This window comes from Ictalurus furcatus, chromosome 5 (genome assembly GCF_023375685.1).
Source record: "Ictalurus furcatus strain D&B chromosome 5, Billie_1.0, whole genome shotgun sequence".
NCBI classification, from domain to species: domain Eukaryota; kingdom Metazoa; phylum Chordata; class Actinopteri; order Siluriformes; family Ictaluridae; genus Ictalurus; species Ictalurus furcatus.
The window spans coordinates 18,728,394-18,748,135 of record NC_071259.1 but is presented as its reverse complement, the minus strand read 5'-3'; the positions used below and the strand labels follow the sequence as shown (position 1 = coordinate 18,748,135).

At 38.5% G+C, this 19,742-nt stretch overlaps 1 protein-coding gene across 2 annotated transcripts in view; it reads right to left on the bottom strand.

Annotated features, from left to right (window-relative positions):
• The window catches only part of grid2 (glutamate receptor, ionotropic, delta 2), a 517,533-nt gene that overhangs the window by 250,838 nt on the left and 246,953 nt on the right, over window positions 1–19,742 (bottom strand). Inside the window, exon 1 of one of the 2 annotated variants that reach the window (XM_053625026.1) lies at window positions 1,101–1,244. The exons of the other annotated variant lie outside the window; for it this stretch is intronic. The gene's annotated coding sequence lies outside the window, so the exon portion shown is untranslated. Of the gene's footprint in view, window positions 1–1,100; window positions 1,245–19,742 lie in introns of those variants that run through there. 2 annotated transcript variants of the gene reach the window in all.

Sequence of the window (19,742 nt, the reverse complement as noted above, 5' to 3'; positions counted from 1 at the left end):
GTGAAATCCTACAATTTGTCTTAGGGGAATGTTGTTCTCAGAGTGTTAGCTTATTCACTGATGAATCTGTTGGCAGATTAGCAAGCCTCGACCCATTCTTGCTCTTGAAGGGCTAGGCCTTTTTGGAGGTTATATATAGATACTTATATGCTATGATTAGACATTTGCCTCACCTGTTTCACATCACCTTCTTATTTCAACTTGTCACATTGCTATTAGTCCTAAATTGCCCCTGTACCAACTTTTTTGGAAGGTGTTGCATGCATCAATTTCAAAATAAACATTTACCTTTAAAAAACTAGGTAAAACATAAAATAGCTTGTCTTTATATGTTGTTTTTTTTTTTGTTTAAATACAAGTCAAAGTACATTTACAAATCACTCCTCTTTGTTTTTACTAGCATTTTCCATACTGTACCAACTTTTTCAGAATTGGGGTTGGAATTTAATGGCTTATCTAATTGGGAAGCTTGATCTAGCACAACATGTAGCATGCAGAACACTTCAGTTTTTCAGTTGATCTACAGTATAGTTGGCTAACCATATATAAAAGCATAGGAAGGCTGTTTGCAGTTTCCTGCCTGTCCCTAGAATCACCTCTGTTACGTCACGTCCGTAAACAGAAAGAAGACGAGCCAACTACTATATTGCGGGGTGGCGGGGTGGCAGGGTGGCGGGGTGGCAGGGTGGGGGGGAGCGGGCTGAGGATGTGTTTGTAGCTTGTTCTTACAACAGTTGCTTAGAATTTAAACTTGTCATCTAGATGGCTGCTTTTAATCTGCATAGTTCTAAACGCAATCATCACTGACATCTGGGGAATCAGCTGTTGTCAAAACCAAGAAGCCTCAAACTGCGGAAAGCCTGTAGTCAAAAAAGGAAAGTGGCAGTGCCCGTGCTAAAACGAGAATAAATATTGGCATGGCTTTTGAGAGGTGGCGATAACTCAGAGATGTGAAGGGATTAAATACTGATGCAGAGATGGCTTTTTTTTTTTCCGGCTGAACAGCTAAGCCATAGGTTCAATAGGTAGCTAGCTAGCACATATTGTCAGTGTGGTAAATTGCACTTATTTTCTGCTAGCTATGAGAGAGGACAACTCACCTATACTCCAAGAAAACCGTATCCACCACCACCAATGTTGTCAAGAATTGAAGCTAATGTACAACAAATACGAATACTTCAAACCATCAGATTCATCCGTGCAGAGGAGCAGTGCCAAAGCACAACAAAAAAACTCCGCAAGTAAATTACAGTTTTGTGTTTCAAACAGAGATGGCGATAGAGAGGCAACAGTTCAGTACTGCAGCTTTAAATAAAATGAAATTTCTTCACATTTTGGTTAATATGTGAATACAATGTAATGGATTAGCAGACCTAACATATTAAAGCTCAGTTTATGTAAGTGAAGTTCATAAGTCTCAGTTATGGTTAGAGGTTCTTTAATTAAAGTGTACATTTAATTAAAGTGAGCATTCAACAGGGACATTAGGGATGTATGAATTTTATCATGTCAATACACTGATTTGGGAAAAGGCAATTAATGTACTGTAAATCATTTTAAAGGTAACAGGATATTAAAAATATGCCCATATGCAAAGGAATTACAGCTATGCACTGAAAAAAGTGTTGGTATAAAAATACAGCATATACACTGCCACATATTTCAACATATACATTGTTGTTAAATTTTAATTTAATTAGATGTTATTTACATTACATTTATGTTGACACAAGTACTTTCAGATGGGATTTCCAGACGTAATATGTCTATTACGTAATGTTGCCATAGTTGCATGGGATAAGTGATCTCAGATCTCTGTATAAATCACAGAGATGGGAGTATTTTCATGCTGTATGCATGGCTGTTACACTTTGACCTTATATAAGCATAATAGATGCTTGTTGTATTTCCTTGATCATTAGTAAGTCATATGCCCATAATATGCCTGTAGTCTATAACTCTTCTTGGAAATCAATAACTAGGAAATCAATTACCCCAGAAGCATCACTTCTCTGTCAAGTTCTTTTAAACGTTGTTTATATTTTATAGTCCTAAGCATTAAAATCAGCCATTACTGGGCTTTGGTTTGGTTTCAGCAGGAGATGAGGGAAAATTGTACTTACTGAAGATGGGATATATATTACGTGGGGTTATTTCTGCTGGTCATTTTATATAAGATAAAATTTGATGTACATTTGTAAAAGTTTGGGTTTTCTTCCCCAAATTAAATATTTTAGATATTTACATAAACATTTTTCCTGCAAATATTTATACATATTTACTTTATATTTCATGAACTCAAATAGTAATTGTGGCTTGTGCAAATGTCTGGACATTCTACATCAGTACTTAACACCCTCTGTGCCAGATATCACAGCTTGCACACACTTTTTGTAGCCAGCTAGTGGTCTTTCTATTCTTGTTCAGTGAAGTTTCATCCGCTATTCCTTGCAGAATGCTTCTAGTTCTGTGATATTCTTGGGACATCTTGCATGCAGAGCATGTTTAAGATCTGCCCACATATTTTTTTAATGATGGCCTAATCAGGGGAATGTGAGGGCCATTCCAAAAGCTTCAGCTTGCATGAGGTATGTTTTGGATCATTGTCCTGAAGCCAATCTCTTTTCAACTTCAGTTTCTTGACTTTCGTATTTGTTTCCAGAATTTACTGATATTTACTGAAAACCATTCTTGTCTCTACTTATGAAATGTTTCCTATGGCACTAGTATCCACATAACCCCAAAGCTGAATAGATCCACCCACATGCAAGGTGTTTTTTTTTTATTACATGCTGCTCTTTGTTATCTCCAAACATACTTTTGGTCACTGTGGCCAAAGATTTCCATTTTTGCTTCATCATTCCACTGTACTTGTTTCCAAACTGCCTCTGGCTTATCTAGATATTATACTGCATACTTCAGACCTTGACTTTTGTGATGAGGTCACAGGCAAGGTTTCCTTCTGATGACTCTTCCATGCAGATCATGTTTGTACAAGCAATGCTGCACAGTAGAAGGGTGTACCACCATACCTGTGTCAGCCAAACCTCCCTGCAGGTCCTTGCTAAAATATTGGGGGTTTGCTTTGCCTTTCTGGGCAGTATACTAGCAGTTCTCTCTGAGAGATTTTTTGGTCTCCCAGATCTTTCCTTGACGTCCACAGCAATTTTTACTGACATTTCAGACAGTGGAAATTGTAAGCTGGAAGCATTTTTATATACAGTGCATCTGGAAAGTATTCACAGCGCTTCACTTTTTCCACATTTTGTTATGTTACAGCCTTATTCCAAAATGGATTAAATTCATTATTTTCCTCAAAATTCTACAAACAATACCCCATAATGACAAGGTGAAAGAAGTTTGTTTGAAATATTTGCAAACTTATTAAAAATAAAAAACAAAAAAAGCACATGTACATAAGTATTCACAGCCTTTGTTCAAGCACCTTTGGCAGCAATTACAGCCTCAAGTCTTTTTGAGTATGATGCTACAAGCTTGGCACACCTATTTTTGGGCAGTTTCTACAATTCTTCTATGCAGGACCTCTCAAGCTCCATCAAGTTGGATGGGGAGCATCGGTGCACAGCCATTTTCAGATCTCTCCAGAGATGTTCAATCGGGTTCAAGTCTGGACTCTGGCTTGGCCACTCAAGGACATTCATAGAGTTGTCCTGTAGCCACTCCTTTGTTATCTTGGCTGTGTGCTTAGGGTCCTTGTCCTGTTGGAAGATGAACCTTCATCCCAGTCTGAGGTCCAGAGCGCTCTAGAGCAGGTTTTCATCAAGGATGTCTCTGTACATTGCTGCATTCATCTTTCCCTCGATCCTGACTACTCTCCCAGTTCCTGCCGCTGAAAAACATCCCCACAGCATGATGCTGCCACCACCATGCTTCACTGTAGGGATGGTATTGGCCAGATGATGAGTGGTGCCTGGTTTCCTCCAGACATGACACTTGCCATTCAGGCCAAAGAGTTCAATCTTTGTCTTGGTCTGAGAGTCCTTCAGGTGCCTTTTGGCAAACTCCAGACTTGCTGTCATGTGCCTTTTACTGAGGAGTGGCTTCCGTCTGGCCACTCTACCATACAGGCCTGATTGGTGGAGTGCTGCAGAGATGGTTTTTCTTCTGGAAGGTTCTCTTCTCTTCACAGAGACATGCTGGAGCTCTGTCAGAGTGACCATCGGGTTTTTGGTCACCTCCCTGACTAAGGCCCTCCTCCCCCAATCGCTCTGTTTGGCCAGGTGACCAGCTCTAGGAAGAGTCCTGGTGGTTCCAAACTTCTTCCATTTACGGATGATGGAGGCCACTGTGCTCATTGGGACTTTCAATGCTGCAGAAATGTTTCTGTACCCTTCCCCAGATCTGTGCCTCGATACAATCCTGTCTCGGAGGTCTACAGACAATTCCTTGGATTTCATGGCTTGGTTTGTGTTCTGACATGCATTGTTAACTGTGGGACCTTACATAGACAGGTGTGTGCCTTTCCATATCATGTCCAATCAACTGAATTTACCACAGGTGGACTCCAATCAAGTTGTAGAAACATCTCAAGGATGATCAGTGGAAACAGGATGCACCTGAGCTCAATTTTGAGTGTCATGGCAAAGGCTGTGAATACTTATGTACATGTGCTTTTTTTGTTTTTTATTTTTAATAAATTTGCAAAGATTTAAAACAAACTTCTTTCACATTGTCATTACGGGGTATTGTTTGTAGAATTTTGAGGAAAATAATGAATTTAATCCATTTTGGAAGAAGGCCGTAACATAACAAAATGTGGAAAAAGTGAAGCGCTGTGAATACTTTCCGGATGCATTGTATTTTCATAACCTTCCCCTGCTTTCTAGGCATCAATTAGTTTCTATTTCTGATCCTTAGTCGGCTGCTTAGAGGAGCCTATGGTTATTGAGTGTTAGCACAAGGTTTGGTAAACCCTGGATGACAATTCTTAACCTGAGTAACGAGTAATAATGATAATGAGTCTTTATTTATCACCTATACATATGCACAGTGAAATTCTTTTCTTCTCATACCCCAACATGTCAGGAAGCTGGGGTCATAGCGCAGGGTCAGCCATGATACAGCGCCCCTGGAGCAGAGAGGGTTAAGGGCGTTGCTCAAGGGCACAACAGTGACAGCTTGGCAGTGCTGGGGCTTGAACCCATGACCTTCCAATCAGTAACCCAGAGCCTAAACCATTAAGCCTCTGCCCCATAAATAATGAGTCATTTAAGGCCTAAAGATTTCATTGCTTTCTGGGAATTTACTTGAAGGGCGTCTAAACTTTTGCCCATGCCACAATTACTATCTTTTCCCCCTATTTTTTTTTCAGTTTGTCTATTATAAAATAACTGTGCAATAACATTTGCAGAATTTTTTTTTTAAATAGTTTGCTGCAGTGGCTGCGTTTGCATCTTTTCACATCAAAAATCAATAAAATATTTATTTGGTCAGACCCAGGTGTACCCATACTTTTGAATATAACTGTAATTGATGCTTACACACATTCTGTGAATATTACTAGCATGACGAATTTGGACTGGATTAAAATCACAGAGATACTCTGTGATTTTAATAATGGCATTAACCTACCTGAATACAGCTATACAGTATATTATATTCTGACGTTAATTGTCAAGACATAATGACAAATATATGATTTCAATATATTTTAATATATTGAGACTTAGGAAACTGAGCTGTTACCTGCATAGTCAGCTTATCTATTCAATAGTAAGTGCATTTTCTTTAAATAAGAGCACAAAAATGACAGTTACAAAGTGTGTATATACTTGTAATGTGACAATAAAGACTGTTTATAAATGAACCAATTTGTATTCATCAAAAACGTAGAATTGCAAAAAAAAACAAAAAAACAAAAAACCTTCCCATAAAAATATGACCGCCAGGCAGCTGCAGTTTTCAGCAAATTACTGTTAAATGATGATATTCTACATTACATGCTACAGTATATATCTAAAATGGATGTAAATCTATAGCAATATTAAAGTTTAAAATATAGATATTTTACAGCGTACATCAACTCCACACACAGACACAAACACACACACACACACACACACACAGAGACAGACCCAGACACACACACACACACACACAGACACTCCAGTCCTTTGCCAGCAGCCAGCCGAGCCCTGAAAGCAGTACTATGTCAGGCTGAGGGTCTCCTCCCCGTACTCCTGTTTGAAGCATTGTTTTCCAGCCTCTCAGTGAGATAACAATCACAGTAAACAAACAGTCATGCAGTGATGGTAGTGCTTTCTTCTGCACCGCTGCCACAAACTCACACAAACATATAGCACTATGACTGGCTCCAAGCTGAACAGATAAATGCACTGAAACCACAGTTCCTCTCACATATAGCACAGTAAATGGTAAATGGCACACTTATATAGCACTTTTATACAAAGCACTTTACACTGTGTCTTATTCACCCATTCACACACACACTCACACTCCAATGGTAGCAGAGCTGCCATGTAAGGTTCTAACTTGCCATCGGGAGCAACTTGGGGTTCAGCATCTTGCCCAAGGACACTTCGGCATGTGGAGTCATGTGGGCCGGGAATCGAACCGCTAACCCTACAATTAATGGACAACCCGCTCTAATAACTGAGCCATAGCCGCCCGTGACGCATGCCAAAGAGTAGCCATCCAAATCACTTCACAATGTCAATTTCAAGACAAAATTTTAAATGTAAACTACACACCTAGCCCTGTTCTAAATATAATTAAACTGATAAAACCACAGTGTATATGGTTTGGTGGAAACCCCTTTTTCTGACACCATTACCAAGAACTGTTCTCATTTATCAATTATGAACACAAGCACAAATTCTATTTCAAGATTAGATCATTGAAAGACGTCAAAGTAACTGGGTCAATAACTAAAGGACGGAAGGTATTGATAAATTTTCTATAAGAGCAGTGCTGACAATAGTGCTGACTACAAGCCAAATCACAGGTTTATTTTAAGGCATTTATTCTAATATGCATTTATAGCATAGTACCATTCTATAATAACAACTGACACAAGAACTTGTATGACGGATGCTCCACATGAATGGATTTTTGAAAAATGTTCAATTGTGTAATGTAATTTTGTGTGAGGAGATAGTAATTTAGCATTTTTGGAAGAGGTCTCCAGTGCCAAGTGAGCTTTGTAACAGTCAGAAATAAGATGATAACTTTGTTTTCTGCCATGGGAAAGTCTCTAACCTCAGAGAGAGGAAAAGGGAAGGTAAGAGAATAACTGTTTATAGCTGCTATAACACATCATCCCACTGTTAACTGTTTTCAATGGCCAATCGTGTTTTATTCCTTTTATACTACAGCATTTTGACAAAGCTTTTTTTCCGCATCTGTCAATCAATGCTGTAGTAGAGGAGCAATTACCATGGACAAGTGTTTTAAGAATTTTCTTGCACTGAGAAATGAAATAATTTAAATTCACTTGTACAATATATTCAGAATGTAAGGTCAGTTCTTAGGACTACAAAAAATACAGTAGATTTTTGTAGAATGCTTCCATAGATTATTCAGTTAAAATTATTTAAAATTTATTTTTATATCGGTATAATTCATCATTTCTGCAATGAGCCTTTTTTAAAGGGAAGACGGAGGCAGTATGTTTTATGGGTCTGATCACAAGTAAATAAAACAAAAAAACAATTCTTTTTTTCAGATCCTCAGAGAGTTCTTTGCCATGAAGTGCCATGTTGAACTTCCAGTGACCAGTATGAGGGAGTGTGAGAGCGATGACACCAAATTTAACACACCTGCTCCCCATTCACACCTGAGACCTTGTAACACTAACAAGTCACATGACACCGGGGAGGGAAAATGGCTAATTGGGCCCAATTTGGACATTTTCACTTAGGGGTGTACTCACTTTTGTTGCCAGCGGTTTAGACATTAATGGCTGTGTGTTGAGTTATTTTGAGGGGACAGCAAATTTACACTGTTATACAAGCTGTACACTGACTACTTTACATTGTAGCAAAGCGTCATTTCTTCAGTGTTGTCACATGAAAAGATATAATCAAATATTTACAAAAATGTGAGGGGTGTACTCACTTTTGTGAGATACTGTATGTCTCTTTCTAAAGCAGCAATCAGACCTAACACAAGTAAAATTCTATAATGGGAAAGGATGCAAGATGCAAAAGATACATTTGCTCTGGACCAGGTGTATTTTGGTAAACTCTGACATATGGATTTGTGAATCTAAGCTGTGTAAGCCAATAGAAAACAGGCTGTGGTCAAGCTGTGGTCTCTTCTGAGGAGGAATGATCGAGTATAGGTCACACCAGACTTTTGATTGACTATTTTGCTTGGAATAAGTAATATAACCACTACATTTATGAAAGCAAAAAAGTGACAAAGAAAAAATTGGATTGAATTTTAAAAGCCATTGAATTCATAACATGTATTAGGAAACTATATATATTTATATGAAAACCACACATCTGTATTTATTTATTTTTAATTAACCTCCTTTATTTCACTGTTGAGGAATTCACATTTTAAAATTGATGTTTTCAAAAATCAGGTATCTATATTAAAATATTTGTTTCAATTTTCACAAATTCAGATTCAATAATTCAGTTTTTTGATATTCAAAAACCTGTATTCAGGTTGTTGATTTCAGTGATTAGATTAAACTAGTCAAATATGGAAATACAAATGTGTTTAATATAAAAAAAAATTCAAGTCCGGACTACCCAAGGATAGGCAAAGGCTATCAAGCCTGGAGAGTGTTGTGCTGATTTGCATCCCCTGCCCACAGTGGGGTCCTGTGGTTATTAAAAAGGGGGAACTATATATATACACAGTGTGGGAAATAAATATAGTTCTCCAAGGCAAGGAAAGGCAATGTACCAGCTGAAATCAGTAAGTAATTATACCTCCTATTTGTGCAAATTAATATCAGCTGAGTTAGTAAATTGATGGTCTATAAAAAGGCTTTTCATTACCAAGGTGTCACACAAGAAACATCTCATGATGGGTAAAAGCAAAGAGCTCTCTCAAGACCTCTCACAAGGCAGGGGACACACTGAACAGGGTACCAACCCATCTCAGGGCACAATCGTACACACACCCACTCACACACTACAGACAATTTGGTAATGTCAGTCAGCCTACAGTGAATATCTCTGGACTCGGGGAGGAAACCAGAGTTCCCAGAGAAAACCCCTGAAGCACGAGGAGAATATGCACACAGGGTGGAGGTGGGACTTGAGCCCCCAACCCTGGAGGTGCAAGGCAAACATTCTAACCACTAAACTGCTGTGCCTCCCAGAGAAACACTCTTCCATCCATCCATCTTCTATACTGCTTATCCTTCAAAGGGTAATCTAAGACTAATAAGACTGATTATACTATACCAAGGCAGCTAAAAGGACCTGACTTTTGGATTAAAATCTTGGGCACTGGTCTGCCCTCTTGTTTAATTTCCAGTCTCTTCTCAAAACCATCAAAAGTCTTTTAAAAATAAGGCCTATATTAGCATCATTAGTGTTTGCCATTTCATGGCAAAAAGCAGCTAAGCTGCTAGCTGAAGGAGGAGGTGACAGCTGGTTGGCTAGACTTATTAACAACACATTTCAGAAATGAACACAGATAATCAAACAGGTTATTTGTACTGACAATTTACAATATTTACAAATTACACCAGTACTGCAGGCTCCAAGCAATTTCCACTGGTGTTGATATGTTTAAGTTACAGATGCCAGTTACGTTTATTCCCTGTTCTGTCCTTGGCAGCTGGTTACAAGGGTCCGCCTCTTTGAGAGAACGACAAATCATCATAAGGAGAAGCTATATGTTCAGAGCAGGACAAATGAAGAATGCACTGTCCCATAAAACATTGAGATGTTTTTTTCTGTGAAAAACGCACCCGCCCACACTCCATTCACTCCCAGTGAAGCCTGTGCATCCAGGCGTGGCTCAAAAAAGACCTGTGAGAAAACTGTTGTCCAACATGCGTTAATCTTTCATCCCACTGAAACACTGTGTACATGGATTTGTAATAAACAGTCAGAGATGCACAGGCTTCACTGGGTGTCTGTCAGGGGCTTCAAAGGAGATTTTCATGCAGGCTGCACTGTCTGCTGAAAAGAGTTGATTTGAATGAACAAACAGTGCGATATTGCAGTGAGAGATCATTTGATTCAGTACAATATTGAATTCCACCAAGATTGATGAAAAATGCAGTATAGACACTTTGGTAAACATTTCATTTTAATGAAACTTTAGGAGAATGCAAACTTTAGGGGAATTTCCTGTGAAGTCTTAAAGCAATCACCTGTGCCGGCAATCACCCCCCCCCCCCTCCCCAAACACACAGACACACACACACCCTCCCTTAGCTGTTCAGTTTATTCAGATTTCACTTAAAATCAGTTAAATGCTGATGTTCAACACCAACATAAATTATTTTTTTTTTCCACAGTGAAATGTTTTGGGGTTTTTTTGCCTGTGATAATCGCTCATATCTGTATAGATACTATGGCTGGCGATTAGGTGCAAACAGGTTATTGAGAATATTCCCCATTATTTCATGTATTTGATTATGAATTCTTGACTAATAATTTACAAAAAACTGCTGCTGCAATCATTAAAAATCTCCTGTTCATTTTCTAAGACACCTATTCCCAACATACTTCAAACTGTTTGCCTTTCTAATATTTAATTGTAAAACAGTAATGATTTATAATCCCTCAATCCGCTATCAACCAGAAGAGGATGGATTCTGTTTTTGAGTCTGGATCCTCTCAATCTTTCTTCTCATCTCAGGAAGTATTTCCTTGCCAATGTTGCCCCAGCTTGTTCATTAGGGATCTAAATTAAAAAAATACTTTGTGGCAATATATATAATCAATAAAGATTAGTGAGCATGTTCCAGAAGCAGTCATGCAAGCCCAAGTCATGACACTACCTCCACCCATGGTCAACTGATGAGCTTGTATGTTTTGGATCATAAACAGTTTCCCTCTTTTCTTAGCTTCAAAATGGCTTGCTTTTCTGTTGGTTGAAACCTAGGTGAAACCTAGGGCTCAAACCAAGAGGAGACAATCAGAGCTATTAATTCTTTAAGCAATCGATTTAACAGGGCATACCTGGGCAGCAAGAAAACACATGTTCCAATATTTTTGATCAACTGAAAAAATGGGTGGGGTCAAACAAAAGGTGCCATGTTGTTAAACACATCTAGATGTTTAAATATGAGGAAATGAAAGCTGAAATTCTGAACTATTGTATCATTCATCTTTTGATATCAAACCCAAATGTCTTCAATGTATAGCAAAAATACTTTTGGAGGGGACTGCTAATTAATACTATGCCTGCACTTAAGTTTAACCTCATTAACCAAAAGGAAAGCTTTTGGATCTTTTTTAAACAAAAGCTACTGTATTTCTATCAAATATTCTGATCCTTGTTGGAACATTTGGTCTCCACCAAGATATAAAAACATTAACCCCCACCCCAACCTCCCCAGCCACCCACTTAGAGTGCATTTGTCCTATATCTCTTTCTGTCTCTCACCCCTTTTAACCACCATTTCAGGGACTTTTGTCCTGCTCTTTCCCTGTTCAACGACTGGACCTAGACAGATGCTTGTTTAATGCCTTAATTTTGCTCCCTGTCAGCTCTCCAATCTCTTTGATACCTCAACAGCGATTTCAATTTAAAAAGAGCCGGCAATCCAATTTTGCCGACTGGCAGCCTCCCAGTGACTGTGTGTAGAGAACCATTTGTATGAGCTAGCCTGCCGTCATTGAAGTATACACACCGTTGTGTTTCATTATGTAATTAAGTAGATGTGGTAAGAAGATGTGTACAGTACTTCTTTTTACTCCAGAACTGAGTGAGTTTCATGGAAGAAAATATCCTTAAGAATGTTTTTGCTTCTTATATGACCATGGCTATCATCTTCTTTTCAAAATATTCTAAAGAAGTAAGAAGCAGTCAAGCTAACATGTAATCATCCATGTGGGAAAAATAAACTACCTGAGGCAAAAGCTTTTTATTTGCCCTAACAGTTAGGAGTAGCAGCATTTATTCATGAACGGCATCTCTGAAACTCATGCCAGTGCCATATTCCTTAAATAGAAGTAGGCACACATTGTAATTGAAGTAGAAGAAGCCATTCTTGTTTTGTTATCATTTTTTCTCTGAAACTCACAGCTTGCTCTGCTTCCCTGGTAGAAAAGTCTATCTGAACATGGCCTAATGACTTCATCCATTTTCTGTACTACTTATCCTACACAGGGTCGTGGGGGAGCCTGGAGCCTAACCCAGGAGACTCGGTGCACAAGGTGGGCAACACCCTAGACGGGGTGCCAACCCATCACAAGGCACAATTGCACACACACTCCAGACAATTAAGAGATGGCAGTCAGCCTACAATGCATGTGTTTGGACTGGGGGAGGAAACCGGAGTACCCAGAGGAAACCCCTGAAGCACGGGAAGAGCACGCAAACTCTGCTCACACAGGGCGGAGACAGGAATCAAATCCCCAACCATGGAGGTGCAAGGCAAATGTGCTACCCACTAAGCCACCACTAATGGCTTCTTTTTTGTGCAATTTGTTTGCATGTCAGTCCATGTCCGTGTGACTAGTGAAATCAAGCTGATATTACAGCTGAAGCTATAAATTACAAGATTGACTTACTCAGCAAACCAAACACCACCATTACCAGCCATTTCTTGACTAAAAACCTGAAAGTCTACCACTGAATGAGTGGAAAATGACCTCCATTGAGACAGGTGTTGGTGAACTGCTTAATAGACAGTTCAAAAGGATCAGTTCATTGGTGTAAGTCTCTATAAAATGCTGTTTGTCTTGTGCTGATAATTCTGTGCAGTGTTTCTTGTTTCTCTCTTTATTTAGCTTTCACAATTTCTTATTTTATTTTATTCTGTTTATTGTATTTTTGTAGTGCTTTTAACAAGCAACAGTGTCACAAGAACTTTCCATAATCCCCTTTGTCATATCTATAATTTCCTATGTACCTATGAGGGGCACAACGAGTTATTCTTGGCTCCACAATGGAATACTGCTCTGGTCCTCAACTGTTTTTTAATTTCATATTGTCTCACACTTTTACAGAATTATTAAGGACCCTGGTCCCACTGTGGGCCTTGTCACAGCATTTCACCCCATTAGCAATGGTACCTGTTCCCCTAGATATTCCTCTGTTTGGTATCTTCTAGTTTTGACCTTTGCCTGTGTTTAAGATAATGAAATAAAATTTCCAATAATGAATTTTTCATGATAACATGTCTTTTAGATAAAGAGACCAAACACTTATGTCCAACCACGATAATCAGAGAATATAAAGTAAAGCCAGGCTGCATTTGCACAGCTTTTGCATGCTGCCTTTTGTATGTTTTGTAAGCACTATTCAGACAGACCTCATGTAGACACTAAGAAATAATGCATTGTAATAGGCTGTTACACAAGCATCACACACTGTAGACTTTCTGCTTGTAATGTTACAGCTGGAGTACTGTGTGATATTTCTGACACCATCAGGTGAAGTTTCAGTGCTGGGAAAATAAAAAGTGTGACTGTTGTCTGAGGACATGTACACATATGGACTGAAAAGCCTGGAGACACACAACTACATTATTCCTACAATGAATAGCAGATCACCATAATACTCCTTCACAACACTGTATAATCACACACCTTGAGATCTGTCAGAGAGAGAGAGCGAGAGAGAGAGAGAGAGAGAGAGAGAGAGAGAGAGAGAGAGAGGATTGGGAGAACAACAAGGACCTAACATTCTTCAATGGGCTGCTCCAGCTCTGTGTCATCTGCTCAGTTGGCTACTATATAGTGACTGTAAGACCACATTTGTCCTTCTCGCTAAATCTCCCCGTCTCTCCATCTGTTTCTCTTTTCCTCTTTTCCTGTCTCCAACTCTCCTCCTTTCCCAATTTCTTTCCCCTTCTCCATCTTTCTTTCCCATCTGACTCTGTCCTTCTCACGTTCGGAAGACCTTCTCATAAACCTGAAACAGGATAACCAAAATGGGTCCAAATTTACATTAGAGAATGAAGAAGAATGGAAAAGTGAGGAAAGGTTGCCATGGAAACATGAATTCAGTTCTATGGCTAGCTAAGGAAAAAGGCTATGTACTGCTGAGATTTTTATTTAATAACCTTGTTTTGATTCATTCTCAGAAATGGTAACAACTGTCAGATGCATGTTTCACTCCTGTTTGCCTTCAGGCTGAACACTTTGCTAGAAAACTGTCATGGCTGCAGAGTAATAAAGAAAAAATTCCATGCACATATAGTTACATGCAATAGCTATATATATGCCTGTGCCTGTGTGTAGAGCCATGCTGTTATAGAAAATTAAACTACTTCTAAGAATTCAGATTGGAGAATTCAACAGTGTCATAGTAAATGTATATGCTACAGTATATTCCTTGTATTAGTATGCAGCCACGTGACTATCCTGTCAGTCCAAATCATGTGTGGACACTGTTACCTCATAATGATACTAGTGTAGGAAATTTGGGATGAAATAAAATATAAAGTATATAAACTAATGAATAAAATATACATAATTAATACTGAAGAGTCAAGTGAAGTCTTAAAACCTAAAGACAGCTGGTTTTTGACAGTAGCAGTGTGGTGGTTGCGTAAGAGCATACCAGCACGAGAATGAGGAGGTTCTGACAGATGGACTGTTGAAGAGGGAAGTACCCAGGCACAGGTGACAAGTTTACACACGCACAGAGGAAATTTAGGTTATTAACACTTAACGTTAATAAAAAAAGAAACATTACTCTTTGCTTTTACAGAATAACGTTTTACAGTATGTGTATTTGGCACATTATTATTAACAAAAATGCCATTGTGACGTTTGCAATGCACTTAGGTGCAAAAGCGAGGAAAACTTGGAAAAAAGTGGGAAAATTGTGAGAGTGGGTATGTGTGTATCAACCATCTTGGGAGGTCCAGGGTTCACCTCAGAAGGCCCAGGGTTGATGTTTGACCATATGTCTAAGTTAGAAGAATGCATAAAATATAGAATAAGTTACAAGTACAAGTATGACCCTATCAAGGGTCTGACAAGGAGCAAAGATAGAGGAGACGGCCAACTAAAAAGAGGAACTGTATCATGCAGGTAAGCATTAGAATGTTTACTCAAACCTGACAAGAGAAAAGTCTGTTGCTCAATTGAAGTAGAAATAGCTCAAAAATAGATAAGGAACTAACTGCTAGAAAAGATAACAGACCCTAAATTATAACTGTCAAAAACGATGGACTGAAGCAAGAGATAAGGGAAATTTAGAGCAATACTAAATGAGTAAACCTAAGGTCTGTTGGAGATAATGGGAAATTACGTAATTGGGATACGTGTGGAAGATTGCGATTGGATGTACAAGAAGGGGAACTATATATGATTGGTTAATGTTAGATATGGTGTCATGCCTAAAGTGAATATAAAGAACATTGTAACCAACGGAACCTCAGTGCAAGCTATATCTCCATTTGGCATGCATTCCTGGTACCAGTACGGGTTATTTGCTGTCTTGTTGACTGTTAATAAACCTTCTTCATCTGAATCTAGTCTTCATGAGTTTGTCTTTTTTATTTATCTTAAGTATAAGATAGAACTTTTAATCAGTTTTATAGTTTGAATTTGTGAACTAGCAGGGCCAATGTAGGTTGGAGAAGCAAAATATCCTGCACTAGACTGCTTCATTTTTGTGAAAAGTATTTTGACAGTTAGTGTGGACAGTTAAAGCTGACACAATGAGGCTGCAGAGAAAGACTTCAAAAAGCAGTTAAAAACCTGTTTTAGACATACTGTTAGAGGAGGAGCAGAGCTTAATTTGAGCCAGATCCACCTCTAAAATGCATCACACCTGCGTTCTAGAAACGTTTATATGTGGATATATGTGCTTACAGTCTCATGCATCAATATTATCAAAACAAATAGTTTCATTTTTAATTCACCAAAAGTAAAACAGAACAACAAAAAACTGCAATAAACTGCTAATTTTGTATTACCACTGCTCAAATACTGCTAATAGCCAATCAATAGCCTCTTTCACATAACATAATTATTTCAAGTTCAAAGTTCAGCTGAATTCGTTATCTTGAAGTGAAGCCTAGCAGTAACATGCGTTGTAGAGTGTGTCACGGTGAAAAGAAAGAAGTTGTCATTAACAGCATTTTTTAAGAACACAAACAACGACAATGAGAAAACAGAACAAAATAGTAAAAGACAAGAGTCCAAGAGAGCAAGCAGCAGCAGGTTAGTAGTGTCAGTGATGAAGCAGTTTGGCGGCCATTCACATGACTTGCAGTGATAATGCTAGTCTGGTTGTGGAAGACGATGCTAGTGGAGTAGAGCATGGCTTTGAAAGTGAGATTGACTGCCAGGAATAAAATAGAGTTAACAGCCCACGTGGAGTCATTTGGGCTTTTAGGGAGTACAGGGACTCAAATACACAAAAAGATCCAGAAGGACTGAGGCAGTTGTTGGTTACTGTGAACACTATACCAAGTGGAGTGTGAGTGGAGTTTCTCCATAAAGAATCTCATTTGTAGCTCACAGCGTGCATCCCTTCTCATCCCCACCATCTCGTCTCTGATGTTTTTGAACACCGCGGTCCCACCGCACTTTTACCTGTCTGTATGTTCTGGGACTAGGATCTTTTGCATGCCTCCTGACTTACCAGATCCCTACACTGTTCCAGGACCTGCAGATTTACAAATGAAGCACTGAGTATGAGTGGAGGAGTGAAATACTGTAAATACATTAGGGCAAAGTATAAATACTGGATTTTCATTCCTGCATAGCGTATCAAGACGTCACAGTCAGTTTAGCTTTAACTTTCAAAACAGCATATTTAATTTAAAATCAAACTATTTCCTTTTGATTACTGAGGTTAAGGTCAAGGTTAGGGTTAAGTTTAGGAGTAGCATTAATTTGCTGCATTAATAAGTATGTCAGTGGAATGTCCTCTCAAATATAGTAATATAAATGTGTGTGTGTGTGTGTGTGTGTGTGCGCGCGTTTCGATGCTTTGCTATATTTCAAATTATAGTCAAAATAAAGACAGTCTTTGAAAGCATGACCTCCAACACAACCAGGTAAAAGTTCCTCATCTCTCAGTACACATGCAATATACTGATTCAAACCATGGGTGGGAGCGGCAGTGCACTTTTTCATCTGGAACAAAAAAAGATCTGCTCAATGTAACGGAAAATGTCGAGACATGAGGAAAATGAGAAATAATGGAGATCAGAGAGTGAAGAGAACACAAAAAGAAGAGTTGCAGAGAAAGAGAGAAAGAGAAAGGGATATATGAGAGAGCGTGTGAGTGGAGCAGGAAGAACGGCGAAGTGGATGCTGTGGAACATGAGGTGAGTTACAGGGAGATGGTATAAGGAACAGGAGACAGGAGACGAGAGAATACTGCAGTGCCAGATGATGAATGCCTCCTGGAGACAACTTCTCTCTCTCTCTCTCTCTCTCTCTCTCTCTCTCTCTCCCCCCTTTGTCTGTCAGCATGAGCACATTTCAGTTTTCTCAGGAGTGACTGGGCTGTGGACAGATTCTTAAGCAGCTGCCCTATCATTAAGAAAGTCTCTTATAAAGGTCTCATTGACCTATTATATCACAATCTACAGCATGAAAGGTCAGGTGAGCTTGGAGGTTTTATGTACTGTTACACATGTACACACCTTGCATTTTAATTATTGCAAAAAATTGCGTAATTTCACTAAACCATTAGATTCACAAACATGCTGGACTCAATAAAAGAATGCAAATTAAGTGAACTGAACTGCACAATCATTTCAGTGTTGAAGAACGATTTCAGCATCTAATCACCATGCTCTGGTTATTTTCACAAATATAACTGCATATGAATCAGCAAAGGAAATTTTCACCTTCAAACAGAAAGCACACAGTGTGCATCATCTCTGCATTTTTTTTTTCTTCTAGCCTTTCCACTGCCATGCAGTGCTAATTGAACTAAAAGTAATTTCCTTCCATTTGACACCCAAGATTTTGTCATTTTCATGACACCTTTGTAACCCAAGTGTGATGATATTACAGTATTAAAAGATATTTGATATTGCACAGTCATACAACATATGACAAAAGTACGCCCTTAAAGGCGCAATGCCCTAAAAGCAGTTTTGCTTTCCCAAAGATTTATTGTTCATTCCTGAAATAACCTTTCAGTCTATGGTTCTTTATCATTCTTTGCCACAATAAATGCGAAAATCATTTTCACCACAAAGATACTTCACATAATGGCAAAAAATTAGTTCTTTTGGTACTACCAAGCTGGTTAAAATCACTCAAAACGTTCTTTAGGAAACAAACCTTTTCTGGCACTTTTATTTTTAGGTGTGTAAATAATGGTTACATGAGTTCACATCACTTTACCTTATTATACTTATGGTACCAAAGTCATCTGTTTTGTCCCAGGCTAAATATGTTGCATAAAATATATATATATATATATATATATATATATATATATATATATATATATATATATATATATATATATATATATATATGGTATAAAACATGCAGTTCAACCTTTAAATCAATTCACCACTTAGCGTTTGGAAACTTGACAGAATCCATTCTAAAAACCCACTAAAAGGTACAGTAACTAATATAAATAGTGTGTGTGGAGGCAGAAGGCACTAGCTAATATTGCATATGATAAATCACAGCAGGATATGAATGCTGAAAGAGGTATGGCCTCAACTTGTATCATAGCACATTTTAATACAGAACTAATTATGGCCTTCAAATGGTCGCGATCAATAATGAGAGTGGGAGGGAAAGAAGCTCTTGGAAATATTTTGCGGCAAGGGAAAAAGCTAATTTGTCAAATGGATTCCTGCAACCCTTTCGCCCATGCGGATGCAGCCCTACTGCCAAAACCCATCCTCTGCTTATTTAGCATTCCTGTTACAATATCATGTCCAATTTGTCCAATCTTTCTAAATGACTGCCAAACATGTGCTAAATTCTGGCAGAGATTTGATTCAAATCAGCAAAACAAGTTATCAAAGGGGCCATGAGGCATTTGTGTGTTTGTGCCAGGGTAACCTGTAGCAGAGCGACTTACCAACAGGCTCACTTCTCGCAGTAGGGGAAATAGTTTTACTTATTTATGTCAGCAGCATGATCGCTCAGCTGTTTGTTTGAAGATAAGGCCTGTGATGATAAAACCTGCTTCAGTAATTGTGCCATTAAAGATTTTCACAGTGCAATCTCTCCATCTCTTGCTGCAATCAAGCTGATATCTTTCCTTTTTTTCCCCTTCAGACTCCCCATGTAATCAAGTGAGAAGATTTGCCATTTCAGTTGCGAATAGCCAGAGTTTCGCTATAGCATCAGGAGTAGTGAAATCAGCATTGACTTCTGTGCTACGATTTCCATTCTCCACATATGTCTCAAGATTGGTTTTCAGTGTTGGACAAAACATTTACGTTCATAATGTATAATGTCTTTTTTCCAGACTCGTATCATGAGTGAGCTTTTATAATGTCCATTTTTTTTCCTCAAAGTATTTATTTTTACCTCAATGTATTGATCATCTAATTTGTAGAAGTATTAGAGCTGTAGTGAAGCCTAACGGTCTCTGTACCTCAGCCTGGCTCCTCACGCATGCATCATTAATGCCTACATCTGAGTCTAATCAAGGATAACATG